The sequence below is a fragment of the Natator depressus genome, chromosome 9, assembly GCF_965152275.1.
Source record: "Natator depressus isolate rNatDep1 chromosome 9, rNatDep2.hap1, whole genome shotgun sequence".
Taxonomy (NCBI): domain Eukaryota; kingdom Metazoa; phylum Chordata; order Testudines; family Cheloniidae; genus Natator; species Natator depressus.
In genome coordinates, this window is record NC_134242.1 from 29829882 (window position 1) to 29854084 (window position 24203).

The following is a 24203-nucleotide window of genomic DNA, read 5'->3' on the forward strand; positions in this document are numbered from 1 at the left end:
GAAAACGAGACCTTACAAATATTTTTGTGCAAAATGTGAGAGACCCATGCACCCCTGAAAAGGGGATGAGAGGGGGAGAAAGCAAAAACCCACCCCAGAGCAGCCGACAGCCTGGGGGTTAGAACACTCATCTGGGATATGGGACACCCAAGTTCACAATCCTGGCCTTAATCAGGCAGAGCAGAGACTTCAACCTGGCTCTCCTTCATCCCAGGTGAGTGCCCTCATCACCTGGCTATTCTGGAGTGAGCTTAATGTTCTCTTTGTCTCTCTCTGTCTCTCTCTGAATGTGACCTGAAATTCCATCCTGGTTCTGAGAAACCTTTCCTGATGAAAGTTTAATTGAATCTGGTATGGGTCTGTGAAAACTTGCTGTTGTGACACATTGATATTTTGACAAAAAACATAAAAAAAATCCTGGCAAATTCTAATAGTCAACACTACAATACAGTCTTGCTTAGTGTACTGTAATCCCTGGTATATTTATTCTAAAAAGAGACCGATCCTGTCCTTGTGTGAATTTAGGCCTAACAACCTGGATAAGAGGGTATAATCCAGTTTTGCATTGGGCAGGATTTCACCATGAGGGGCGGGGGGGAGGGGAGAGAGCTTGTAGAGCCAAAACAAGATGTGACCCATTTTGTTTTCATGTTCTACTACCCCCTACCTAGTTTTTTCACTGAAGAGGAAAGAAAGGGAATAGGAATGTCTACTGCACCACTGTTAGAGAATCAGTGTCTCGTACCATTCTTTCAACTCCATTGGTCCAGAATGACAAGACTAGAAGGAAACAATGAAAATGTCATGTTTCAGTTTTTACTCATTGCCGACATTTATAGCATCAGGCACAATAGATGTTCCTCTGCTCCAAGTGAATGAAACCTCTAAATCAAGACCTGTACAGCTGCTAATGAAACAGCTGCTTACTCATCAGTTCCAGCCTTGTAGTTAAGTCCCTGCAGTACATCTTTGCTCAGAATTCCAGTGCATACACATATGCAAAATATCTATCAACCAAGGAAGGATGCTCTTAAATATAAATCAATGTACGCATTTTAAATGCTCTTTTAATTGCAATTTGGATATAGGCACTTCAGATATGGCTTTTTAACTGGGGAGCTGAGCTGATGTTGCAAAGCTTCAGAACCAGCAAATTGACTTCCAGCAGGGTCACAAAAGGGCAGAAAATGTGCTTGGTGTCATTAAGCATCTTGACAGACAGTGAAAAGCACGTTCAGTGGCAGTACTAGCTACACTGTGTGTGTGTGTGGTGACAAAGTTCCTCCTCTGCCTTGGTGGGTCCTGCGCTTATTGACGGATTTGCTTGCCTCAGAGATTCACAGCAGCCCTCAGTTTGGCCACTTTTGCTAGTGTCTCAAACCTGCCGTTCACTCAGCTAACCTCCATCACTGGGCAGCATGGGGAAAAGGAAGGAGAACAATCCCCACAGTCTCTGCTGGTCCACCTAGTGGGTCGGGGGACAGGCCAGGGACCTTTCCCTCTGGTGGGGCTCACAGTCCAGGTCAACTCCTCCTGTATCCAACAGGGAGATGGGGGGAACCCGGGCCTGCCCTCTACTCCAGGTTCCAGCCCAGGGCCCTGTGGATCACAGCTGTCTACAGTGTTTCATGTAACACCTGTGTGACAGCTACAACTTCCTGGGCTACTTCCCCAGGGCCTCCTCCCAACACCTTCTTTATTCTCACCACAGGTCCTTCCTGCCGATGCCAGATAGCATTTGTACTCCTCAGTCCTCCAACAGCACACCCTCTCACTCTCAGCTCCTTGCACACCCCTCACTGACTGAAGTGAAGTCCTTTTTAAACCTGATTAGCCTGTCTTAATTGATTCTAGCAGCTTCTTAATTGGCTCCAGGTGTCCTAATTAGCCTGTCTGCCTTAATTGGTTCCAGCAAGTTCCTGATTGTTCTGGAACTGCCCCTGTTATCTTACCCAGGGAAAAGGGACCTGCTTAACCTGGGGCTAATATATCTGCCTTCTATCACTCTCCTGGACCCCCGTCCCGGACACCTGCCCCTTCTGTGGTGTGAGGGAGACCTTGGCGCACGTTTACTTGGAGTGCGCCAGGTTGCCGCCCCTATTCTGGCTCCTCACAAATATTTTGTTACGTTTCTGGCTGCACTTTTCCCCTCACCTCCTTATCTATGCACTCCCTATCCGTGGCCCCACAAAGTCACGGTACCTCCTGGCCAACCTCCTCCTGGCCCTGGCTAAAATGGCCATCTATAAAACCAGGGTGAGAAGGTTGGCCGATGGAGTCTCCTGTGACTGTGGGGCCTATTTTCAATCCTCCGTCCATTTGCGTATCCGGGCAGAGTTCCTCTGGGCAGCATCCACTGACTCCCTTGACACCTTCGAGGAGCAGTGGGCGCTGTCCGGGGTTCTCTGCTCAGTGTCCCCATCTGGTTCAACTAGTTTGACCCTTTGACCTCACTCCTGTCCCTGTTGTTTCATTAGTTGTCCCCTGGAATTACTTGGTTTCCAGGTCCTGTGGATCCCCCTCTTATGCTGGGGGATCCTTTAGCAGCCTGACCACTTCCTGGATCCCAATAGGATCACTCTCCTGTAGCCATCTGGCCCGACCCTGTCACAGTGTGTATATATATGGACAATGGGTTTCTATGGAGTCTTTAACTTCTGTGTGAGGGGACTGAGTGGACTTGGCTCCTGTGTTCTGTATTTGTAGCCCTTGTAAAGGAACCTCAGATTAAAGGCATGTACAGAACTAGTTCTGAAAGCACCCCTGTATTCACCCCCTACACACCACTGCAATAATGTTCATACAAAATATGCCCTTTGAGGTATCATCTGAAAACTAATCACTTGCTGGTCAATAATATCTCAGTGAAATACATGTAGCAACATTATATGTAAAGTTATGAATTCCCCCTATATGATGATAGTAGTACATGTTCAAAACCACACAGCCCTGCCTAGGCAAAAGTTGCTAAACAGGCCTATGCTAAACAAAGGAATGTGTGTTTACCTCAATATACATGTAAGTAATAAACAGATCCTCCAAACAGCAAGGGTAGTAGATAGCAGAAAACGGAACCATTTGCATTTTAGCAAACACCGGTGGGGGAAGAAAGTGCAGGGAACTTCCTTCACCATTAGTCTCTATGTTGCCTTCCTTACTGCTTGACTAAACTTTACTGTGAAGGGTAACTTCAGAAGACTCCAAGTCAAAGGTTCACTGGCTATAAAAAAAAAAAAAAGTGGCAGAGGATGTCAAATTCTCTCTTTCACCTAAAAAGGAAATGTCGCCAGAACCTTTGGGTGTCTGGGAGAGATCCTGACCAAGGAAAGGCTCAGTCACTTTCTCGCTCCCGGCTTCCAGCAAGATAGGCTTTGTTTCAGATGGCCTTGAACCAAAATTTACTAGATTAAGTTTTAGATTTCCAGATGTGTGTTTTCACTTTTATTTGCTTATAGCCATTTCTAACTTTATCTCTTATACTTGAATTTACTTAAAACCCTATCTTGTTTTGATGTTAAACTTGTTTTATTTTTGAATCCAGTACTGTGTTTAAACTGAACTGTTTGGTAACTCAGCTGTTGAATATTGACTCTTTACAGATCTGAACTGTCCAGGAGAGGGCTGGACATTGCAGAATACAGGTTTTGGGGGAAATCCAGGACAGAGTGTGTGTTGAGTATGTGCAGTAACCAAGACTGGTAGAAGCCTGAGTGTGATTGGTATATCTGTCAAGCTGCTGGGGTCAGGGCTGCAGCTAGAGACACATATTTAGGCTAGTTGTGAGTGGCCCAGGTTGGGAGCTACAGCAGCAAAGCATTGTGAGGCACCCAGGGTTACAGGACAGGTGGTGACACAACCCGTCAGTGGTCTGGGCTGCACCCGAGAATGTGACAAGAACATTATCCCTGTTGACATAGAACACGCAATACTGGCCTGGAATGTTAAATCTAGAGGAGAAACAGTAACCCATCTGGCTTTCTTCATAGGTCTGTGGTGCACAAACAGGGAAACAAAAAACTAAGAGGAGGAGAATCCCATGAGTCTCCTGTTTCCTCCCAATCTTCTCCCCCTAGATCTTGGAACAGATGGAACATCTCCACTGTACTTCTGTCCCCGTTTCTCAGGATTGGGAAATATACTTTTTCTATCCTCTGTATATGCTGTACCTGCAGTTAAATGTATAGCAAATTCAGATAAATCCTAACATTAAACAGTATACTGTGCAGAATCAGCAGATCTCTTTACTCCCTATTTTGGTAGCATTTTGGATTGCATATCAAGAAGGTTTCAGAGTAACAGCCGTGTTAGTCTGTATTCGCAAAAAGAAAAGGAGTACTTGTGGCACCTTTAGAGACTAACCAATTTATTTGAGCATAAGCTTTTGTGAGCTACAGCTCACTTCATCGGATGCATACTCAATTTATTTGAGCATAAGCTTTCGTGAGCTATAGCTCACTTCATCGGATGCATCAGAGCTAGCATAAACAGCTTCAATTCAGATGAAATTAAGGAAATTGCACAAGACTGGAATTTAGCTCTCTGCACTCAGGACTGGTTAGTGATCATGTCATACAGTGAAGCAACACTTGTATTTTTAGGAACTGTCAGGGATTATCTAGTACCGGATGTCACTTTTAAAAACTTGCCCTAGCTTCACCGTTTCCCTTAAACCTTTCAGTTCCTGTCTTTAGAAATCAACTTAGGTCTCTCTAGAACTCGTTTAAATGTAATTGTGTTGTTCTTCCTATTAGTGTAAAACATGGATCTCTGTTGACTTCAAATGGGTTTCATGATTTTGAAATTCTTACGTTATCCTGAAGCTTCATTAACATATTCATTGTGATGCTCAGATTTTCAGAGCTCCACAAGTGAAATACTGTTTACCAATTAAGAGTAGCGGGTGGCTTATAAAATTTAGTTGCTACTTGCTAAGAAATCTTATGGGATAGTTAGGCAGGCGTATACATATGATGATTACCATTTAATGGGCAGCCTGACCGTGACCTACTACAAACTAAACTGCTGTCTTTTCCCCTGCTATTTCATAATTGATTTTCAAATGGCTTCTTAAAGCAGATGTTCCCTATTCATGCACGCACTTTCTTTCCATTACTAACCTTTCATTCTACACAGTTCCTATGCTGATGTTCTTTGCATTTGGGGAGGTGGGGGGGGGGGACTCCCTTGCCATTACTATTGTTTCTTCTTTGGCACTAAAACGTCTGACCACAGCTCACTACTGCTTCCAGATGTTTTTTTCTGGACCTCTCTCCATAAGTCCTTGTTTGTACTTGGATCTTCCCTTGGTTATTAACACTCAGTTTTCCTCAGAGAAAAGCCTTTGACTCTATAGTAACTAGACATGAGCTCAAGCCACAAATGTCAGATCTCATCTTCCCCAAATTTGAAGTGGTTTGGACATGGAGGTTTTTTTGCCTCATCGTTGGTCAGGCCTGAAGTTCATTCCTAGGTTCAGATATGAACTTCCCTAAAGTTCAGGGCTCTTCAGGTCTGTTGTTTTGCTTTAGTCCCATGTTCTTCTTGGAGTTTCTTGCACCTGTAGCCCATAGAGCTAGCTTTAACATTTATTTTATTTTATTCATCAGTGGTATCCTGTAAGGCTTCAGCACTTAGCATAAGGCCTATGTACTTTGGCACAGAGAGCCAAATGTTTACCCCTAAGTTTTGGGGAACTGGGAATAAAATGTTTAAGAGGGAAAGTTTGTCCATAACAACACTAGCCAACCACAGGAACATGAGCTAACACCAGCTTTTGGACATTTTAGGATAGAACATCTGAAGATGTCTGACCACAAGAGTGCCATGGCAACAAATTGACATATATGATAAATTGAGATCATTAATATACTAACCTATAGGAGAAGGGTAACCCAACATTAGTAGGGTGAGGAAATACAAATAAGGATGAAGTGAGAAACCCCTCCTGAATATGCATTAGACATAATGGCATTAGCGTAACATATTATAAAAGTAGTATCCCAGCCTGTGTGCAGGAGGGAAGAGAGAGAGAGAGATTTAGCCCTTGGGAGATGCCAGAATGATGGCTGGTGGCAATGATGTGGAAGGTGACGGTGATAAGGAAGATAATGGCTAACGTTTCAGGTTCTTTTACAATGGATGCTGTGAGTATATGGATGTTCAGATGTAGGGTCTGTATTACCTTATCTACTTTGAGTTAAACTAGAGTGTTTGTGACTTTGCTAAATATATTAAATTATTGTTAATACAGAAGGGTTCCTAAAGTATGAGTGTTGCAGCTGTGAGCAGCAGGGTTCCCAACTAAACAATAATTTTAATCTAGGGACAAGAACCTGTCAAACCTCAGAGTGATAACTGAGAATTCCTAAATATCTACAAAATTAATACATAATCTATAGATCGGGCTACACACTGGAACAAAACACATAACTGTACTTATTTATAACAGGTGAGTGGATTAGTTGTTATATATGTGCTGTAGATTTCCACAAAATGTAATGAATATTCACATTCAGAGCATGGTGCTTGCAGTTTTCTGAATCTTATTTGCAGTGAAATATAATTAGAGTGGAAACCTGTTCTCTGATTGACTTACACACCCATCCATCTGGAGAGGCTACTGGGTTGCATCCTCCACCAGGACTCAAGAAACCTAAGTGAATTTTTCTGAACCAATACCTTCCCGAACCAACTGTACCTATTCTGTGACACCAGCTAACTGCATCTGCTAGCGTGCAGTTTCCTGTTGACACTGTGCTCACTGTATTCTTTCTATCTAAACTATTTTATAATATAATAATAATACCACCTATCTCAGTGATTTATTTGGGTACTTTCTATTGTCAGAAAGACGAAGATGAGCTTCCATTCTCTCCCTATCTAACTATTCATTTTTCATCATTATGGTGAACAATCATGGCATAGGTAACTTACATTTGCAGATTGAGCTTCACAGAGTATTATACATTTTACCTTTTTCATATTGGAAAAAAGCTCTGTTTGAACTGCAGATAGAGAGCATTGTGCACTGGAAAGACGTACTCATGCTCAGTTCCACTGGAGAGATGGACTGCCATATTCTATACATGCAGGATCCTCTGTCACCTCCACCTTCATCTGCAGATACAGTTAGTCACAGCAATCAAGTCTGACAATGTCAAGCATGTGGCTCATTGTGGCCAGATCCACATGGGAGAGGACAGGATGCAAGCTGCAAGTGGAAGGAGGCACCAGTCTACATGGGCATTCTGGATACTGATGAGCCCAGTAGAACCCTGAGCCTTTGTTCCACTTGACAAATAGGAGGGTAGTTTAGTGCTCTGGCTCCCTCCCCGCCCCCACCCGCATTTCCTCCTTTCACTAACATCCTGTGGGTCTTGGCTGTGTCTAGTGTGAGTCAGTTGTTCCTCCAGATCCCGATCTCTGCTACTGAAAAACATGGCTAGGCCAAGAGCTTCCTCCCTAGCAATTACAGAGGGATTAAGCATCTTGAATAGCAAGAGAAAAGTCTTTTGGTATCCTCTCCTCCTCACAGCTATCACGCCTCCTGCTCATCAGTGGGCAATATATACAACAAAGAAGCACAAACTGCTCCTATTTAGCCCAGACTGGATGCTTTCTTCTTGTTTGCTGACTATTGCCTCGGTTGTGTAGAGATTGGCTGGGGAGTCTTTGTAATTCCAAAAGTGTCATCTACTTTGTCTCCAAAGCAGCCATTCTGCTAGGAAAGCTGGCTGACTTGTATCCTCAGGTCCTGCCTCTTTACCTACCACTGGGCACAAGAACTAGGGGGAGCGGGTGAGGGGAACAAGGAAGCATGATTGGAATTAATCCTCTGCATGCCAGTGACTAGACTGGGCCTATCACACATGCTTACAAGTTTTACTAAATATCACTGTATTTAGCTCTCTCCAGGGTTCATAATTAAAATTGCCCCCAAATTCACCCAATCCAGCTCGCTGATTTAACTTGTGAATGTGCTACAGGGACTGCTATGAATGATAAATAAACATAACAGAGAGCCTTTCCCGGACAATCCCATTCCAACATTTTCAGAAGGACTTCATCAAATTAAAAGTGAAAATGTATCTAATCAGTAAGAACTAACACACCTCATTTGGAACTGGAAGTATGCTATCAGGCAGCAGTAGAGAGAGGGAAAAAAACCCACCCGAATACAGTACTACTGTGCTAAACATAAACTACTAAAAACAAAAAAAGCAAAAAGTTTAAAATTTTTTTTGACAAGGTAAGGAAACTTTCTGTGTTTGTTTCATTTAAATTAAGATGGTTAAAAGCAGCATTTTTCTTCTGTATAATAAAGTTTCAAATCTGTATTAAATCAATGTTCAGTTGTAAACTTTTGAAAGAAAAACCATAACGTTTGTTCAGAGTTACAAACATTTCAAAGCTACGAACAACCTCTGTTCCTGAGGTGTAAATAGGGTGACCAGATGTCCCGATATTTGGGGCTTTTTCTTACATAGGCTCCTATTATCCCCCACCCCCATCCCGATTTTTCACACCTGCTATCTTGTCACTCTAGGTGTAAACCTGAGGTTCAAATGTACTATTTAGAATGCCTTAAATAAACACAACAGCCTGGCCGTTTTTCAGCCCACAGGAGGGCAACACTGAGCTACAGTTAAAAGCTAACAGGCTTTGCTAAAGTAGGTGTACAATTTATTAATTGAAAAATTAATGAATTGAAACAAGTTAGCTAATTTAAACATATTATAGACTATAGATATTTAATAATGTATCAGTCTGCATTCAGACTGACTTCATGTTTGGTTGTGTTTGTGATTAATCTGTAAACTGTTGTAAATTGCCTTTTGTCATCTGTAGCCAATAAGAAATGTGTGTTGTGAAGAATGAGTCAAAGTTAAATGGAAAAGAAAGAGAAATACAAACTATTCTATGCAGATTCATATACATAAATAACCTAAATGTTAGGAGGCATCAAAGCTCTGCAGTGGTTAATTATAGAACATGCCTGTGTGTAAGGGGATGAATAAATAGGCTGATTTCAGACTTGAATGACACTAGTAGTTGGAGATCCTGTTAGGATATATTCAAGAATATGAAGAATTTAAATAAAACTTATAATGAAGTCTCATCACATACCGAGAGAAAGAAGCCATGAATGCACCCAAGGACTGCAAGAGTACAGCAGCATTCCAGCATGCCCTCTTTCTTTAAGCTTCACCTTTGACATGTCCCCTAAGCCAGGGAATCTATGCCAGGGGAATTCCCAGGTAGCCAGTTACATAGGCCACAAAGTCCTTACATTGTCAACATTATGGTTAAGTATTTGTACCCAATGGAGATTAACAGGACACTCTCAGAGCTATTTTCCGGGTGCTCTGCAGATTCATGTAGTTAACACTTCCTCAGTTTACACTTGGTTCATGTTAGCTTTTCTCCACAACCATAAAGGCTAGAACAACTTATTTTTAAAATTATTTTTATTTTATGTATGTGTGTATTTATGGAAGCTTAGATTTTTGGATTGCATTTGTGGAGCAAGGAGTGGATTCTATGCAAAGTTCCATGGTTCCAGAATCTGAGAATTACTAGGGGCCTATGTCTAATGTTCAAAGCAGAAAGGATGCTTGGGGAGGGGAAGCATTTAATTTTATTATTTTTATATATACCTACTGCCCCTTATTAGAAAATTTTTATTAAAAGTCAAAAAGCTCAATTAGGACATAACTATATGATCATCATGTTAAGGATATTTCCTAGTACTCTACTAGGAAGCAATACCAGTTCTAGCTGTGATGTAGGCAAGGGTGCAGCACCAGATATCTTGTAAAATTAACTCTACATGAATCAGTATTTTGTGAAACTGCAGTTTCTGAGAAGGCCCTTCACACTTGACTTATCACTAGGCTGAATACTAACAGCTTCATGGTGGCCATGAGGATAAAATTTGGATCCACTGACTTAAAAAAATGAGTCCCTAGCACTTAAACTAAAAGGTGATCTCCATAGTTTTTGGCAGCATATGGTTAATGAATCTGATACACAGCTTAGTAGTTCTACATTTATTCATGGCACAGCATAGGACACGGATCCAAAAGCCAGCTCTTTATAATATCACTTTAAAAAAAAAAATGGACAGAGCCCCAACTATTGCAATTAAGCACTGAAATCACTGAGGCTATAACCCAATGTGTGTCCCACTTTTCTAGGGGGTCAAACATTTAAGATGTCATGGTGAGGGGTTTTTTGGAAAGAGAAAAAATGTTTTCAGGGTTTTAATGGAGCTGAGGAACCAAAAACTAAAAGCATCCAGATGAAGAGCATTATAAAGACCGACCACGGCATACCTTAAAAGTACTTAATGGAAGGAAATGGAAACTGTAAATAAAGATGTAGAATGAGACCTATTTTTGATTAAAAGAAGTACTGTCCATTGTAGGTGGCATAAATAGGTTGTTTGAGGAGCAGATGCATATGCAGGGAACAGCCATATGATTGATGAATGGGTGGAGAATAATGATCCTGCTGATATTCAATATTACAGGCTTAGCAGAGACCAAAGACAGATGTTTTCATTATTTTCTCTGTCTTAAAAAGATGGTAAAGTAAGTTTGGTCCCAGAGAATAAATACAGCTTTCCATAAACGGGCAACAAAATTGCATTGAAATTGATGTATTATCTGTCCTTCTCCTTGTCCTCTGAAGTACAAAGAAGTAGCACAGTGGACTATGGGATACAACTTATGGGGCAATTTGTCATGAAAAAAGCTCTTTTCATTCTCGACCAGATCTGTTAATAATTGATTCCCATTTCAAGATATAAACAATTGAGCATTTGTGTAGTGACAGAAGCTAAAAGCTTCAGTAGAGATGAACAGATAATAAAAGCTCCTCATGGCTACTCCCCACTTATTTATTGGGCAGAAATATATTTCTTCATTTCTGACACCATTTCAGCACCAACAAATTCCAGCATTTCTGAGAGTATCAGGGTCAAGGAGCAAATACATCAAGAAACAGTGATTGCAAGGACAAGGTGTTGTCTCCTAATAGGGAAGCAGCAGTATGAATAGCAAGATATCTTACCTGGTTGGTTGGAGACATCCGCATCATATTAACTGGTTTTCAATCTTCTGCAGAGGAAAAAGTAGGTGGGCTAATTTGCTAATATTCTGAGGGTTATCCCAGTCTCTTCACATTTTTTTAAGACTAATCCCCAAAATTATTCTCTGATCAGCATCTACCTTCTCAGCTGCCAACCTCTGAGTCAGGACACCAGGGACTAATCTTGGAACCCAGTAGCACTCTACGGGGTCTCTACATATCCATTTGGGCCACTTCTGTTATCTCCTGCTGGGCAGACAACTCCCACCTTTCACTGGCCAAAACAGCATGAGATTGATGCTGGGTATCTAGCCTACATAACTGAGCACAGCACTACCACTATCTGATAAGGCTATGGAGACAGCTGGTGTGGACAGAGAACTCGACTGGGACTCCCACTGGCCTGCTGGTTGACCTTGGGCAAGTCACTTCACCATTCTGTGCTTCAGTTTTCCCATTTGTTAAATGAAGCTAATGATAGTAATTGACCTCCTGTGTAAAGCACTTTTGAATCTACTGAAGAAAAGTGCTAAGTAAGAGCTAGTTGCTCTTACTTTAAACATGATCCTGTACCTACTGAAGTCAACAGAAGGATTTCTGTTGACTTTGAGTTAGATTGGACCCTTTATTCTTAAGAAGTCTTTAAATGGTAAAGCTTCTGATACTAGAGGAAAGTTGTGCGAGATTTTTGCTATTTAAAAGGCTATTGCCTAAACTGATAGATCCAAATTATGATGTGCCTGGTTTCCACAGCTGTGGAAACTAATACAGGCAGCAGGAATGCCAGCTTCGGCACAATGCACTGGAAATGATGCTTAATCTTGTTTGGGCATGGTGACCTCTAGGAGAGAGGGTAGTTCGGTAACCAGCCTTATGTGATTTTTTTCAGAGTTTGCTGTCCATTTTGATAATTATCATAATTTAATGAATTTTTGATGAAACTGTATCAGTAAACACCATATACACAAAACCCAGAACACTGCTAACTCTTATTCAGTGTTCCTGAGGAGTGGATGCTTCAGGGGACTCATAATGTTATAATATACAGAAGTTTTTGCTACTAGGTTGCTGGTTCAAACCCAGGTCAGGTCTGTAGAGTTTAGAGTAGGTCAAATTTTTCACTAGGAGTATTTTTTTCCCCTGAATTTAGCCCTTTCCTTGCCCTTCCCCCTTCTATTTGTAAATCAGTCTTGATTTCTGCTAATGTGATCAGTATTTGTAAGTCTATGCTGAATAATTTGGATGGATAACTTTCAGCCCAGGGCTGACTCTCAGACTATTCAGAGCGAGTGACTGGTGACATGATATCATTCTTGCTTCTGATTAGATGGGTGAGACTTTTGAAACTGGAAGGTAACAAATACCAAATGTCACAAACTCAAGTTCATGAATAAAAACCCTGGTTTGCATGTGAATCTGGTTATTCATACAAAGAACAGCCATTTCCCACCTAGCAACTGTTTCTGAGGCAGAGGTTCAAGTACTTTCTGATGGCCTATGGAGACCATGCTGCTGGCTCTTTGTTTCCAGCTGTTAAACTGCATTAAAACAGAACTAAAGATTTGTTAAATGCTTTCCCATTATTACTTTTCCATGTCAGTGTTTGCTGTAGCTGCCTCAGGGATGTTATTTGATAGTTTGCATGACTTACCTTCCTCTCTATTAATATATGAGCTTTACTGAAACATTTGAGAACCTATGTTCACCAATTCCATTTAACCACTTTTGGCTCAAAGGAAGAAGACTTTTTTTTTTTGGAGGAAGAATTTAAAAAAAAATATATTTTTATTTAATTTTTTAAAGAATGCTCAAAGCATAGGGTTTTGACTGTTATAATAATACTGTAGTCTTACAATTGTAATAATGAAATGCCTTCAGAGACCTTTTTAAAGGGCCTTAGAAAATGGGTAATAAGTAGCACTCTTTCTGGTTCAATTACCACCAATTCTTCACACGCAGTTTTAAAAAAAATTAAATTCCTATAGTGCCTAATAACATGTAGGACAGGATCATTTTCAATAGAAACAGATAATAAAAACTATTGTACATTAATTGCAGTAATTGTGCCAGGAAACTAGCAATAATCCCCTTAGTTGGAGTAAAGGACAAATTATTTTTAATAGTAAACACATAATATTTCAGTAAAGTAAAAAAGAGGAACATTAATTTTCTGAAGTTTATGAAATAATAATTCTCTGGCTCTGTGTTTTGTTGGACTTGGGTGCACTAAATGATGACAGTGGTGGTAGTTTCCTCCTTCTCCTCCCCCATGCCCCCTATAGATTTATACAGTATGTCATTAGCAGGGAATAGGCTTGGGATAGGCTCACCATAATAAAACCATGTGAGCAGAAAGAAAAGGAGTACTTGTGGCACCTTTAGAGACTAACAAATTTATTTGAGGATAAGCTTTCGTGAGCTACAGCTGTTAATAATAATTGATTCCCATTTCAAGATATAAAGTGATCAGGTAAGGTGAGCTATTACCAGCAGGAGAGAAAAAAAAACCTTTTGTAGTGATAATCAAGGTGGGCCATTTCCAGCAGTTGACAAGAACATGTGAGGAACAGTGGTAGATGTGCAGGTGAACGAGCCTCTGATAGTGTGGCTGATGTGGTTAGGCTCTATGATGGTGTCCCCTGAAGAATTAATTTGTAAACTGGACACCATTAAATTAGGCTTGGATAAAGACTGGGAGTAGATGTGTCATTACACAAAGATGGACTACAAGCCATCAGGAACAGTATCCCTGATAATGTCACGGCAAACCTGGTGGCTGAACTTTGTGACCTTGTCCTCACCCATAACTATTTCACATTTGGGACAATGTATACCTTCAAATCAGTGGCACTGCTAAGGGTACCCACATGTCCCCATAGTAGGCCAACATTGTTTTGGCTGACTTACAACAATGCTTCCTCAGCTCTTGTCCCCTAACGCCCCTACTCGAGCTACACTGATGACATCTTCATCAACTGGACCCATGGAAAGCCCTTGAGGAATTCCACTATGATTTCAACAATTTCCATCCCACCATCAACCTCAGCCTGGACCAGTCCACACAAGAGATCCTCTTCCTGGACACTACAGTGCTAATAAGTGATGGTCACATAAACACCACCCTATACTAGAAACCTACTGACCGCGACACTTACCTACATGCCTCCAGCTTTCATCCACACCACACCACACGATCCATTGTCTACAGCCAAGCTCTATGATACAACCGCATTTGCTCCAACCCCTCAGACAGAGACAAACACCTACAAGATCTCTATCAAGCATTCTTACAACTACAATACCAACCTGCTGAAGTGAAGAAACAGATTGACAGAGCCAGAAGAGTACCCAGAAGTTACCTACTACAGGACAGGCCCAACAAAGAAAATAACAGAACACCACTAGCCATCACCTTCAGCCCCTACCTAAAACCTCTCCAGTGCATCATCAAGGATCTACAACCTATCCTGAAAGACAACCTATCACTCTCACAATTCTTGGGAGACAGGCCTGTCCTTGCTTACAGACAGGCCCCAACGTGACGCAAATACTCACCAGCAACAACACAACAAAAACACTAACCCAGGAACCTATCCTTGCAACAAAGCCCGTTGGCAACTGTGTCCACATATCTATTCAGGGGACACCATCATAGGGCCTAATCACATCAGCCACACTATCAGAGGCTCGTTCACCTGCACATCTACCAATGGGATATATGCCAGCAATGTCCCTCTGCCATGAACATTGACCAAACTGGACAGTCTCTATGCAAAAGAATAAATGGACACAAATCAGACGTCAAGAATTAGAACATTCAAAAACCAGTTGGAGAACACTTCAATCTCTCTGGTCACTCGATTATAGACCTAAAAGTCGCAATTCTTCAACAAAAAAACTTCAAAAACAGACTCCAATGAGAGACTGCTGAATTGGAATTAATTTGCAAACTGGACACCATTAACTTAGGCTTGAATAAAGACTGGGAGTGGATGTGTCATTACACAAAGTAAAACTATTTCCCCATGTTTAATTCTCCCCAGCCCCCATACTGTTCCTCACACGTTCTTGTCAACTGCTGGAAATGGCCCACCTTGATTATCACTACAGAAGGTTTTTTTTCTCTCCTGCTGGTAATAGCTCACCTTACCTGATCACACTCGTTACAGCGTGTATGGTAGTATCCATTGTTTCATGTTCTCTGTGTATATAAAATCTCCCCACTGTATTTTCCACTGCATGCAGCTGATGAAGTGAGCTGTAGCTCACAAAAGCTTATTCTCAAATGAATTTGTTAGTCTCTAAGGTGGCACAAGTACTCCTTTTCTTTTTGTGGTTACAGACTAACACGGCTGCTACTCTGAAACATGTGAGCAGAGAGCATTATAGTGGGGTTTATTGAAGTGCTTTATCTTGCTTCCTCCCCAGCCCCCATCATCAACTAAAATGAACTGCATAATCCTGCTCTATTAAAAATAATTGCATAGATGATCTCACTCCATTATTTATTTTACCATGGAGAAATAATAAGCTTCCCCCTCCCATATGTTTTTTACATAATGATTGCGATATGGAATGAGCTTTTATGAAGGATGTACATCATTCAGAGGTATTTTTGCATCAGGCAACTCAATTAGGTGCATCCCCCACAATTGCTTTCTTAAAAATATGTATTTTGGCCTCTCTCTACTGCCCTCCTTTAGAATGATTCTGGTGCGGGTTCGTTAAGAATTTGTGTTTTGGGAAGAGTGCTTGAATGTGGTCTTTAACCATCAAAGAACCTCCTTGTATTTAAAAGTCCTCTTTTGACATGATGACCTGTTCAGTTTGGAATTCGTTACCTCTCTGGATTTATCATTGGCAGGCACTGCATTGTAGTGACCATTGTAGTGTAGTTTACCCCTGAGTGCCTACCTCTGCATGGGGCTGTGATGTCTTCATTAGCTGAGATTTTCTAATGATCCAGTTTCAGGTTTTAGCCATTTTATGTGTATAAAATATCCATTGAAGTAGTGACAATAAAAAAACTCCCACAAGAATACAAAACTCTACCAATCACACCAGGATGTTATTGGAGCTTGAGCCTCACATATGTAACCTCACATATCAAAAAATAAAATGATTTCATTCTTTATTTGGATTTAAAAATAATAATTTAGAAAGCCCTAATTGGGCCAGAGGTTTTCCTGCTGTTGGTTAAAATTTACAATATAAGAATCACTACAAAACCAGCTATGACTGAATGCACCCCTGTATCCACACTCTACACACTATTGTAATAATGTTTGTACAACATATGTCATGTGAGGTATCATTTGAAGACTATTAACTCAGTGGCCAATAAGGTCATGCTGAAATGTATGGAGCATATTATGTGTAAAGTTATGAAATCCCCCCTGTATGATGATGATGATAATGACATATGTTCAAACTCTCAGTCCTGATTAGAACTGGTCAAGCAGCCCTGTCTTAAACAATTAGATGTATGTTTACCTCACTCTGCATATAATCTGTAAACGGAATCCTCAGACAGGAGGAGGTGGAAGAAAAAAAGACAAAGAAAATCTGTGTTTAAGCATACACTGGTGAAAATAAAAGCATAAAGCCTCCTTCTGCCACCAGTGTTCATGTTTCCTTGCTGTCAGCTGCAAAGAACTTTAACTATGGCTCAGGAAATGCTTTTCAAAGTGTGTCTGAACTATAAAAATGAGGGCCAAGTTCTGTCTCCCTACCCATCTGTCATTTCACCTAAGATGACAAGAGAAACAGCTGTTGGATTTTGGGAACAGATCCTGGCCTGAGACTTTCGTCAGCAATGTTACTGGAAACATGCAGTAAGGGACTTCACTTTGAACCAAGTCTGGTTTGGTAAGTTTAGAAAGTGTTTTATCTTTATTTCTCTCGTAACCATTTCTGACTCATTACTTGTAAACACTTAAAAGCTCTCTCTTTGTAGGTAAATAAACTTGTTTTATTCTTTAATCAAAACTAATCCAGTGTTGTGAACCCTGTGGGCAATTCCATTTGATATATCGACCCATTAGAGGGGCAACAGACCCAAAATATCTGCACTGTCCAGGAGAGGGCTGGACAGTGAAGAATGCATGTTTTGGGGGGGACAATCCGGGACTGGGAGTAGGTTGGGGTCACCCTGCATGTGGTAACCAAGGCTGGTGGAAGCCAGCGTGTTACTGGTGTTCTGAGGTTAGAGCTGGAGTCAGAGCTGCTTGACCAGTGGTGTAGCTATACGCAGACACTCAGTTTGTGACCTGCATGTTGGCAGTCTGTTTGTGATCGACACAAATTGGAAGCTACAACAGCAAAGCACTGTGAGGCACCCAAGGTTGCAGAACAGGGTGGCCACAGCCCCTCACTAGTTTGGATTGCACTCCGGAATGTCATACTAACGCAGCAGTATATTTTCCCCCTTTATGTCCCAGAGAAAAGCTCCAAGCTCTCTTATATCCTAGCTGGAGCTAACAAGATTCAGTGTAAGTCAGATGCCAGTATAAGATGCCAGTATAAGTCAGCGGTAATTAATTTGCATCTTTATGCATGCTTCTAGCACCTGAGACTGGAATGACTCAAAGAGGAGCCTCACATTTCTAAGATGGGCCCTTAAACTGCTACCCTGTTACATATGCATCTCATTAAAACAAGGGTGAGTCCTAAGACTCATTTGGGGATATACCCGATTTCTCAATTCCTGATCCTCCTCCTATGGATACGCAAATGAGGCTAATTAATAAAGCACCTTCAATGGTCTAATACAGGCTACGGTACCATACATTGGGTCCCCTCAACAACATTAAATGCTATATTCTATATAAACAAAGCAAAGCTTATGTAAATTGCAACCAACTGGATTAGCTGTATGTTGTTTTTTTTTAATAACTGTCAGACAGAAATTGCTGAACATTGAATTATGAAGCTTCACATAGAAATTCCAACTCTAGATGTGCTGTCACAAATTAACTTTTGAATTGTTATCAGTATATAGGAGCTTACATATGCTTGTGTGTATATGCATACTATCTGTGTTTACACTATTTGTGTCCATGCATATACATTTATGGATGTATATGCATGTGTGGATGTATCTATATAAATAAAATAAAAGCCTTTCACTATGTATGTTTCTTCAGGATTGGCATTGTCCTCATGTGGGATAAACATGGCAGCTTTTATCACTGACATAAAGGACCGATAATTAGGGTTCAAGATTCTGACTCCCTCAAACCTAAGCACATTTTATGTGCATACTAGCAGGCTATGTTTATTCAGTAGTGAAAATGCTTGGCTTTAGATTTTGTGTGGAAGGTACTAATATAACCTTTCTGAAAGTACACTTCCCAAATGAGATTCTTCACGTAGACTCAGGATATTTGGTGAAAGTATGTAGACATTTTAATATCAGAATTTAGGATCACATCCATGTTTGAAAACTGAAATCTAAGATGTTTAATTGAATCATATCTTTCGTTTATAAGCTCTTGTCTTCTGACATGTTTAAACTTTTGATTACTTATAAAGTCCAGACATAACACCAAATTAGTATTCAGAGAGAACATTTGAATCTTCATGCATTATTTGATCACGCTAAGTATGAATTGCACTTTGATTAAGACTTTGCAGCTCCTGGAGTAAAATCATTAAACATTCATAAGTGCCCATTGCCTTTTCTCTTCCTCAAGTATGTACTGACACAATTTATGCAATTATCTTACTGAACTCTTGATCCTCTTCACACTTTCTCAAATGCTTACATCAGGTAGGAAAATGTAATGTTAAAGCACTCTATAAATGCTTACATAGCAGTATCTGAAACAAATGACAATTTTTAAAAAAAGTAATGTCACAGTCATGTCTTGATTCTTTTCTTTATTTTTGTATATACATACATGATTTTTCTATAAGCCCTCGACAGGCTGAAATTCTTTTGAGGCTAGGAAAAGATGGATACTTAATTAAAATGTGGCTATACTTTGGAAAGTGACCCTGTAAAAATGGCATTGTGGGGAGTCTGTGTTTGTCTATTACAGTGATTTCCTTATAAAATTTGCCCATTTTCCAAAACTGGAGCATCTTGTTTTTTAATGATCAGACCCATAAGCTCTCCCAGGGATCTGAAAGTCAGGCTGGGTTCTTTTCTTCCCAGATATCATCATTGCCAGTAACCCTCATCTAAAGGATGGGAAAAAGTAGTGATCTCTTACTTGATTTCCACTCTCAATTCCAAAATCTCCTATTTGATCCTCCCACAGGATAACACTCCAAATGACAAGTATCACACTGGAAAATATTTGAATAGATATTAAAATACTGATATTTCTCTAAAAATTGTAGTATTGCAATTCATTGACTGTATAGTTTTTACAGTGGTTTCCTGTTTTTAAAAAAATATATATATCACTCACTATCAATTACTACTCAACATTACTTGGGCTCACACAATATTTCCCTGCACTTGAGAGGTGATCACTCCAAATGACAAATAGTCATTCCATGAATCACAGATTGAGAGGAAATAACTTGTGATTAAAAGGGCTGATCAGCTGGAATCTCAGTGAAGTCAATTCTTTTGGACTCTCTTGTAGAGGTTCTCTTTGGAAGACTCGTGTAAGCTGCTGCAGCTCAGCTGACAGCCAACAGAACAGGGAGCCATGTGGATGGCTTATGCTGCAACTGCAAGCAAAGCACTGTGGGCAGGGACAGGGATTGTGGCGTGTGGCAAAACCCCTTCACTTGCTGACAGTTGCTGCTTTGTCATTGGAGCTTGGATCAGCAAGGATGTGGCAAAGCTAGAGGTTTCCTCATGCAATAACCTATGTGGAGGATGCAGGTCTTGCCTAAGCCTTGGAGGTGTATGGGCCTGTCAGAGCCTTGAGTCTAGAATCATAGAACTGGAAGGGACCTCAAGAGGTTATCTAGTCCAGTCCCTGCACTCATGGCAGGGCTAAATATTATCTAGACCATCCCTGACAGGTGTTTATCTAACCTGCTCTTAAAAATCTCTAATGATGGAGATTCCACAACCTCCTTAGGCAATTTATTCTAGTGCTTAACCACCCTGACAGTTAGGCTGTTTAGGATTTGGACAATTAGGTTGCTCTGAATTTAAACAGCTAAAGGGGGAGAGGCTGGTGACAGCTCAGGGTGATGGTTGCCTCCCCTTCACCTTTCACTCTTGCCAGGACAGTTACCTTGTTTGTTTTATGTTACAGTTAAATTGTGGCCTCTTACACAAAATCTAATCTCACTTATAACAAGTGTATGGCATGGAGAAAGGTGAGCTCTCAGGTAACCAAGTCCTAAACTATTTAGCAAGGTATATTATGTTAGTGGTTTTAGTATGCTGGATTTTGTTAGTACACATGTAAAATACCACCAAAGGCTTGGAATTATCTCATGATATGCTCTTGTGTTATTTTTGGGAATATTGCATATCAAGCAATATCATGCTGGCTGTGCTGGAACCTAAGCAACAAAATGGGTGGGCACGATAGGCAGCTGGCTTTTCCCTGTTTCTATAGTTTATGCTCTTGTGTTCTAACTGCAACCTAGAGAAGTAAGAGGCAGAGACCAAAAGAAACAGATATAAACTATTATCTTCAATGTCTGCAGCTATCTAAAAGCTAAAATATTATTGTGATTACTTTGCTAAATAATACTAGACTTTTCCATAGTCTATTCTAAATGTGAGCATTACTCTTAAATAAACACTATAATTTATGGGCCATTTAAAATATTAAAGCTTTTTCCTGTTCCAATTTGTCAATGGCAAATCCCCCGTTACTTTAGTGGGCTCATATGTTAGTCTAACATTCTTGAACAAAAACCTTATATGCACATATTCCCGAAGTAGAATGTAAAGTATTTAGAACACTGTTCAGTTCAGTGTGATGGTGTTCCTATGTATATTAAGTTTACAGTGAGATAAGGGGAGGAGAGGGAAGGCACTGTCAAGTCTAAAGCTCCAGAAGAAATGTGCATGTGTTCTACTAACACTTCACATATAATGTTTAAACCAACTTCATTCAAAGCAAAAACAAAAATTGGGTTTGGGCCCCTTTTTCTTTATGATGGCATTTTATTTTTGTGGCTTGGTCTTGTGCACTAGGTCCTGTGTAGGCTGAGTGGACAATTAATGAAAAAATAGCACCACAAGAGGTAAAAGATGAGCAACTGAGACTAGACTAGATTGTCAAACCATTTTGAGTTTTGCTTCTTTTTCAATTTCTATTTAAACTCAGTGACTAATATTTTATATACAGGAATATTCATTAATCTGTACTCTCAGATCTTTAATTACGATTTACTGTTGTAATACACATCCCTGAGACTTCCTAGATATCTTCCAGGGAAGGACAAGCTTGGCATTCCTGATATTTCTCTTTATAACCCTTTAAAAACAAACAAACAAACAAACAAACAGTCAAAACTTCTCAGGGCTTCTTTCTACATCATTGTAAATGTACATATACATTCAGAGAGACAAGGTAGGTGAGCTAATATTTGTTATTGGACCAACTGCTGTCTGAGAGAAAGACAAGCTTTTGAGCCACACAGAGCTCTTCTTCAGGTCTGGGAAAGGTACGCTGGGCATCACAGCTAAATGAAAGATGGAACAGATTGTTTAGCATAAGTAGTAAACAATCTGTTCCATCTTTCATTTAGCTGTGATGCCCAGCGTACTTTTCCCAGACCTGAAGAAGAGCTCTGCATGGCTTGAAAGCTTGTCTCTCTCATCAATGGAAGTTGGTCCAATAAAAGATATTACCTCACCCACCTTGTCCCTCTAATTAGCTGAGACAGACATGGCAACAACTACACTGCATCCATACACATTGAGGACAAGCAGACTGTTCACATCAGTAAGAGAATGTCCAGCTACTGATTATGTTGCTGACATTGGCTAGACATCTAGAATGAACTGCATTGTGTAACAATATCTTAATCAGTGCCTCCAAAATGCAAAGCAAAATACATGCTCCAACACTGAATCATTGTTGTTTGTTTTAAGATTATTTCAGGATTTTCTCCATGAAGCTCTGGGAAACCGTATTGTGTTGCTAATGCAGATTCGTTTGCTGGTATTTCACATGTAATGCACAGTTTGACAAACTTGAACTAAGCTGTCTTCTCTAAAATATTTGTTCTCAGTACACAGACCTTCTTGTAGTTTTCCAAAATAACTGAATAACATGTAAATATTTGACTTGTAAAATATACTTGAGCAGGAATGAACTGCATTCCTACCACATTCTGCCTCTGCACTTAGCCTAGACTCTGTGTAGCTCTAAAAATTTCACCATCATCTTTCATATGAAAATTTTCTGAAATGTTCTATGGGTTTAGGATTTCCTTCAGTAACTTCTAGGTTATTGAAGGACAAATGCAAGAAAAAGAGAAGAGTCAAGATAACTTTGGCACTGGGCACAGAAAAACTTGAGCAGAAGTTCAAAGTTTCTATTACAGCAGATAAATTAAACATGTTAGCTACAGTGCGACATTTTCCAGACTCTCCTCATTTGAACCACAAGGTTTTCCAGCACTGTCATTTATAGCTTCAGTATTGTCTGCCAGAACACCAGCATGTTTACTTTAAAAGAAATGTCTGTGCTGTAGCATGCAGAAAAATACATTTTAAAATTAAACAAAAAGCCTGCTGACATTTCAACTGCATCCCAAGAAAGGGGAAAAAATTCATAGGCAGGAGTTGTAGACCAAGGTAGATGAGCAAGCATCTCAGAGAGGTGATTAAGAAAAAGCAGAAAGCATACAGGGAGTGGAAGATGGGAGGGATCAGCAAGGAAAGCTACCTTATTGAGGTCAGAACATGTAGGGATAAAGTGAGAAAGGCTAAAAGTCAATTGCAAAGGGAATTTAAACCAATAGTAAAAGGTTCTATAGCCATATAAATAAGAAGAAAACAAAGAAAGAAGAAGTGGGACTGCTAAACACTGAGGATGGAGTGGAAGTTAAGGATAATCTAAACAAATACTTTGCCTGAGTCTTTATGGAGGTTAATGAGGATCTTAGGGATAATGGTAGCATGACAAATGGGAATGAGGATATGGAGGTAGATATTACCATACCTGAGGTAGAAGCGAAACTCGAACAACTTAATGGGACTAAACTGGGGGACCCAGATAATCTTCATCCAAGAATATTAAAGGAATTGGCACATGAAATTGCAAGCCCATTAGCAAGAATTTGTAATGAATCTGTAAACTCAGTGGTTGTACGGTATGACTGGAGAATTGCTAACATAGTTCCTATTTTTAAGAAAGGAAAAAAAAAAGTGATCCGGGTAACTACAGGCCTGTTAGTTTGACATCTGTAGTATGCAAGGTCTTGGAAAAAATTTTGAAGGAGAAAGTAAAGGACATTGAGGTAAATGGGACAAAATACAACATGGTTTTACAAAAGGTAGATCATGGCAAACCAACCTGATCTCCTTCTTTGAGAAAGTAACAGATTTTTTAGACAAAGGAAACACAGTGGATCTAATTTACCTAGATTTCAGTAAGGCGTTTGATATGGTGCAATATGGGGAATTATTAGTTAAATTGGAAAAGATGGGGATCAATATGAAAATTGAAAGGAGGATAAGGAATTGGCTAAAGGGAGACTACAGGGGGTCATACTGAAAGGTGAACTGTCAAGCTGGAGGGAGGTTACCAGTGGAGTTCCTCAGGGATCGGTTTTGGGACCAATCTTATTTAATATTTTTATTACTGACCTTGGCACAAAAAGTGGGAGTGTGCTAATAAAGTTTGCAGATGATACAAAGCTGGGAGGTATTGCCAATTTAGAGAAGGACTGGGATATCATACAGGAGGATCTGGATGACCTTGTAAACTGGAGTAATAGTAATAGGATGAAATTTAATAGTGAGAAGTGTAAGGTCATGCATTTAGGGATTAATAACAAGAATTTTAGTTATAAGCTGGGGACGCATCAATTAGAAGTAACGGAGGAGGAGAAGGACCTTGGAGTATTGGTTGATCATAGGATGCTATGAGCCGCCAATGTGATATGGCCGTGAAAAAAGCTAATGCGGTCTTGGGATGCATCAGGCAAGGTACTTCCAGTAGAGATAAGGAGGT